The 6,286-nt window shown below is 39.9% G+C and overlaps 1 long non-coding RNA gene across 3 annotated transcripts in view; it reads left to right on the top strand.

Annotated features, from left to right (window-relative positions):
• Positions 1-576: 576 nt before the first annotated feature.
• Positions 577-6,286, top strand: part of LOC136153427 (uncharacterized) — a 57,152-nt gene continuing 51,442 nt past the window's right edge. For 2 of the 3 annotated variants that reach the window (XR_010660397.1, XR_010660396.1), the window contains exons 1-2: positions 577-764; positions 4,164-4,279. This is a non-coding gene — a long non-coding RNA (uncharacterized lncRNA). Of the gene's footprint in view, positions 765-4,163; positions 4,280-4,470; positions 5,615-6,286 lie in introns of those variants that run through there. The other variant, XR_010660395.1, reaches the window with a different exon arrangement.

The following is a 6,286-nucleotide window of genomic DNA, read 5'->3' as shown; positions in this document are numbered from 1 at the left end:
CTTATTCGATTCGTTTTTTCTGAAGGGATCCAGGTTCAAGATTATTTTGCCATTCTGTCCTCTTTGGGGGCCTTTTTCCCTTTGGGAATTACTGAGGAAGTGATGGAGGCAGCCTCCATCTGCTCCACTTTGGATCTGGGTCACCTACCCTTGGGATTCCTGGTGGCCCAACTGGTAGAGAATCCGCCTGCAATGCGGCAGACCTGGGTTTGATCCCTGGGTTGGGAAGATCCCCTGGAGGAGGGCATGGCAAACCACTCCAGTATTCTTGCCACGGGGGGAATCCCCATACAGTCCATGGGGTCGCAAAGAGCTGGACACGACTGAGCAACTAAGCAACCGCAGTAGTATCAGCTCCCTTCAGCATTGCGGCTTCACCATGGGGCCGGTGACCCCTCTCCTTCCAGAGGACCCCGCGTGGGATTTGGCTGCTCTGCAGACCGGAAGCCACCCCAACCCCTCGCGCATGCTCCGACCATCTGGTGTCCGCCGCGCCGGTTTTTCTGGTTTCCGGCTACCAGGGGGCGCTAGGACCCAATCGCACGTGCTGGGAGGGGCGGCGGCCAAGCAGTCGGAGAGCCGCGCGTTGGGGCTTGTGGGACCGTGGCTTGGAGCACGGGAGGGCTGCGAGCCTACTCAGGCTGCTTTTCTTCTTCCATCACCTTCTCCTTTCGCTGTGCACGGGCCACACGGTGGAACTGCAGCGGTGAAAACGGCTGAAGTCGGGGCGCTGTAACCTCCTGGCGACCCTGAGGAGCAGCAGCGTGAGTTTCCCGGGTACCGGGAGGCCCTGGGAGGAGACACCTCATCCTGACTTTGTGGCAGTTTTTGCCATCCCGTAACGCAAAGGAGGGACTTGGTCCCAACCTTTCCCTTAGATCGGAGAGGTGCCCTTCCATCCTCTTGCCCTTGGAGGGATGTGCTCTCCTCTGGAGTATCCTGGCGGGGTGGGGGTTGGGGGGGGGGGAGGCGGGCCTGGAGGGGTGGAGTTTGTATACTACACTTGATCTTAGCCAAAAGGCCGAGAAGCGATTGGAGTTTGTTTCTTTCAGCTGTTCTGGCAGGACTTCCTAGCCCAGTAAGCATTAACCAAATTGCTAGAAAACCCCCAAACAAACAAACAAAAATCATTAACATTCTCACAGATATGCTAGAATAGAACAATTAACCGTTTATGAACAGGGCTTGAGAGTTGCAAGAAATGAACTTGTTACCTGACTAAGGTTTATTGCTTGGCGTAGGGGTCTAGGCACACTCACACTTAAACTGGCAGGCCACTGATTGTCCAGAGTACACAATGGGATCACCCAATCGGAAATGGATTCTACACCTCATCGTGCAGTATTCAGAGATGCTGACTTTGCTGTTTCTGTCAGCACAACTGGAAGCCCCAATTGACAAAAATGCATCCGAAATTTCATTCACCACAATTCTTACCAGGTCTTGCCATGGAGGACAAAAGTTAAATTAGATAAAAATGAAATAATGTAATAGATTAATGGTATAAGAGCCTTATATTTTACATACCATTAAATTCACTCATTTTGAGTGTACATTTGTTTTTAGTAAACTTTAGTAATTGTCACCACAGTCCAGTTTTAGAGCATTTTTATCATGCCACCCCACCCCCTAAATTCACAAAAGACTATTTGTAGTTGATCTCTCCTCCCACCTCTAGTCCTGAGCAACCATGTAAACTGTCTTCTGTCTCTGTAGTTGCTTTTTCTGAACAGTTCATGTGCATGGAATCATACAATATGTAGTCTTTTGTGAATGACTTCTTTCACTTAACATATTTTTCAGGTTCATCCATGTTGTAACACATATCAGTACCTCATTGCTTTTTATGGCTGAATAGTATTCCATGGTACGGATATGCCACATTTGTTACCCATCTATTGGCTGAAGGACACTTATTTCCACTTTTTGGTTATCATGAATAATCCTGTTGTGAACATCTATGACGACATATGTTTTCAGTTCTCTTGATTTCACTGCTCTGCTCTGGTGCTGCCATATCACCCTTAGCAGACTTTTGTTATAACACTTAAGACCACTGCCAAGTAAGCTTGGGTTCATTTTCTGCCTCTCCTCTAGAGAGGGCAAGGACCATGTTCACTTGTTCCCTGGTCTAGGAGTGGTATTTCTGGATCATAACTGCATGTTTAACTTCTTTAGGAATTTCCAGACTTTTCTAAAGTGGCTGCCATTTAATATTCCCATTGGTAAATGTATGAAGGTTCCAATTTCTCCACATCCTCACCAACACTTGTTTTGTCTTGTTGTCAGTATCTCATTATGATGTTAATTTGACTAGACTGGTAGTTGGTTTAGCTAGTTTCACTTCACTCTAATGAATACCTGTTTTAATATTTTAATGTAGGAGCTGAAATGAGTAATACATGGTCACTCTTTGCAAGGAGCTAATATATAGCTCCTTCAGGGAGACACGTAGAGAAACAGATAATTACAGTTACAGTGTGTTAAGTGCTCTGAAGGACTTGAGCATGGGGTGCTGTGGGGAGCAGAAGAAACCTAACCTAGGCTGGGGAGAGGATGGAGGAAAGTATTATTTTTTTTAATTGAAATATAGTTGATTTACAATATTGTGTTAGTTTCAGGTATACAACAAAGTGATCCAGTTATATACATATGTTTTCAGATTCTTTTCCATTGTAGGTATTGAATACATACAAGATATTGGATTAAAAAAAAAAAGATATTGGATATAGTTCCCTGCATTGTATAATAAGTCCTTGTTGTTTATCTATTTGATATATAGTAGTGTGTATCTGTTAACCCCAAGCTCAACCATAATGAAACAAAGTGTAGTTTGTCAATTTCATTTTTTCATTAGTAGACCATATTACAAAACCATGTAATCAATTATTATTATATTTTGGGTTTCATCACTAAAAAACTATGGAAATTTGTTTTTTTCTGTTGTTATATAAGTACCTACATAATATTCTCGATTTTGCTTCTTGGCCCATATAGCCTAAAATATTTACTCTCCGACTTTCACAGAAAAAGTTGGCCAACTCCTGGTTTAGTAGAATAAACAGACATAGAAAGCAGTTGACATGTACTTGTTGGGTGACCTTGGGAAGTCACTTTACCTCTCTGGCCTTGATTTTTATTATCTATAAAATAGAGATAAAGGGTGATGGGTGGATGAGATAAGCTCTAGGGTGAAAAAACCCCCATCTCCTAAATTTTTATAAATGATTTAGTTATGTAAATATTTGAGATACTACTCTGTTCTAAGAACTGTTAGAGGTGTTGAGGATACAGTAGGAAACAATGTTCTTGTCCTGAAGAAGGATACTATTCTAAATGAAAGGAGATTTAGGTTGTAATGTGTGATCTGAGATTGGATCTTTAATTTAAACAGACTAGCTTTATAGGGAATTTTGGGGGAAAGTAGGCAAATATAAGTATGGATGGGTCTTAGATGAGATGAAAACTTTTTTTTAAGTGTTTTGACTATGCTTCATGGCATGTGGGATCTTAGGTTCACTGCAGTGGAAGCTTCTTAACATGGAATGGTAAAGGTTGATAATTGAGAAAAAACAGTTATAGAGTTACAAAGCATTATGTACATGCATTATGTCATTTTGGTAGAAAATACATATATATATTATATATACTTAGAAAAAGATCTGAAAGGATATATACTTAGCTGTTAATAGTGACAATTTCTGGGTGATAGAAATAGAAAGTTTGTTATTTTTAATTTAAATTTATTTGTTTTAATTGGAAGATAATTGTTTACAATATTGTATTGGTTTCTGCCATATAGCAATATGAATCAGCCACAGGTATACATATGTCTCCACCCTCCTGAACTTCCCATCCCACCCACTCAGCACCGGTTTGAGCTTCCTGCATCATATAGCAAATACCCACTGGCTATCTGTTTTACGTATGGTAATATATATATTTCAATGCTACTCTCTCAATTCACCCCACCTTTTCCTTCCCCCACTGTATCCACAAGTCTGTTCTTGTTTCTAATCTTTTTATTTTCTAACTTTCCACAATGAACAAATATACACTGCTTTTGTAAAAATAAAAGATTTTTTCTAATTTAAAACATAATCTCTCTTCTTGGTGCTTACCTGCTAGTATTAGTATTGCCAAATCTGTCATTTTTTCCCTAGGGAAACACAAGTAAGAATGGAGTGTGCTCTTCTCCCCGGAAGCTAACAAAAGATCAAGTCTTTCTCTGTGAAATGGCTGTAGAATGTAAACTGAGACTCCTGGCATTTCCCTACTGGTAAGTAGAGCTTTCTTATACCTGGGGCTTTAAAATGGGGTGGGATTCTGTAGGATTGGAGAAGGAAATAGCCACCCACTCCAGTATTCATGCCTGGAAAATCCCATGGACCTAGGAGCCTGCAGGGCTACAGTCCATGGTGTCGCAAAGAGTCAGACATGACTGAGTGACTTTACTTTCACTTTCTATAGGATTGCTGACATTAAAGAAGAAGGCCTAGTAAGGCCAATGTTGACTGTATACAGCTAAGCACCATGCCTAATCTGATAGTGGATACAGGTTTATCTCCTCCAGCGATGGACACATCAGGATACTGAAGCTGGATGTGATCAAGCATTTGAATCATGTAACTCCTACTCCTTTTATTCTAGGCCAGGGATCCATAAACCCTGACAGCTATTTTTGTAAATAAAGTCTTACTGCAACACTTTACATATTGTCTATCACTGCTTGTGCCTCACCATGCTGTAGGTGAGTAGTTGTGACAGATGTTAAGTATATGGCCCACAAAATCAAAAAATTTACCATCTGGCCCCTTAAAAAAGAACAAGTTTATGGATCCCTGTTCAAGGCTCACAAGAAAACTGTCTTAGTAGGTGAGCCTGTGGGGGAGAGAATGCCCATTTTACAGTTAAATGAATACATTGATGTTCTAATTTATAAACTTTATTCTCTTCTAAGCTTTATTAGCGTGTGTCAGTATTCCCAGTTTCAGATGACTCTAGATTACTCATTAGATTGGATTTCTTTTTTTTTTTCCAAATTGAAATATAGCTGACATGAAATATTATGTTAGTTTCAGTTGTACTATATAGTGATTTGATACTTGTATGCCTTATGAAATGATTGCCATGGTTAAGTGCAGTAACCATCTGTTCCCATACAGTTATTATGTATTATGAACCATATTCCTTATACTGTATATTACATTCATGTGACTTATTTATTTAATAACTGGAGGTTTTCACCTCTTTATTCCCTTCATCTATTTTGCTTCCACCACCCTCCTCCCTTCTGGTAGCTACCCTTTTGTTTTCTGTATCTGTGAGTTTGTTTTCATTTTGTTTGTTTTTTAAGATTCTACGTATGAGTGAGAGCTTACAGTATTTGTCTTTCTCTGTCTGACTTATTTCACTTAGCATAATATTCTCCAGGCTCATTCACATTGCTGCAAATCGTAGAACTTTTATGGTTGAGTAATATTCCATCGTGTGTGTATGTGTGTGTGTGTGTGTGTGTATACCACATCTTCTTTAGCCATTCATGTATCAATGGACCCTTTAGCTTGCTTCCATATCTTGGCTATTGTATTAATAAATACTGCTGCATTGAAAATTGGGGTATGTATATCTTTTCAAATTAGTGTTTTTGCTTTCTTCATATAAATACTCAGAAGTGAATTCCTGGGTAGTAGTTTTTTAGGTACTCCCCACAAAATGCTTATTCCTTACAAAGGGCAAGCTAGTAACTTCACTGTGGAGAAACCCGGCAGACACCACCTTAACCAAATGATCAATTAAGATTAATAGTTATGGAACAAACTGATATCATGTGCCTCTTGATAGGATGCACTGAAAAGGACACAGTGTCACATCTATAGTATTCTCGCCAAAACAGATGGTCTAAATTGAGTCACAGTGAACCATCAGAGAAACCCAAAATTGAAACAGCCAGTATTTTTCAAAAGTGTCATGGTAATGAAAGACCAAAAAACAAACAAACAAAAAGACTGGGGAACTATGGAGCTGAAAGGGACAGGTGTGATCCTAGACCAGAAAAAGGACATTGTTGGGGCAATTGGAGGAAACTGAATACAGTCTATCAATTAGATAATTGTGTTGTATGAATGTTAATTACTTGATTTATATTAATAGTATTATTCTGTGATTATGGCAGATGTTAACATTTGGAGAATCTGGGTGAAAGATATGTGAGGATTCTTTGGGCTATTTTGCATCTGTTTTTTGATTTTTGTAGTTTCCAAATGAAAAGGTGAAAGTGAAATGG

Source organism: Muntiacus reevesi, chromosome X, assembly GCF_963930625.1.
Source record: "Muntiacus reevesi chromosome X, mMunRee1.1, whole genome shotgun sequence".
Taxonomy (NCBI): Eukaryota; Metazoa; Chordata; class Mammalia; order Artiodactyla; family Cervidae; genus Muntiacus; species Muntiacus reevesi.
This window is presented reverse-complemented; position numbering and strand designations above follow the sequence as displayed.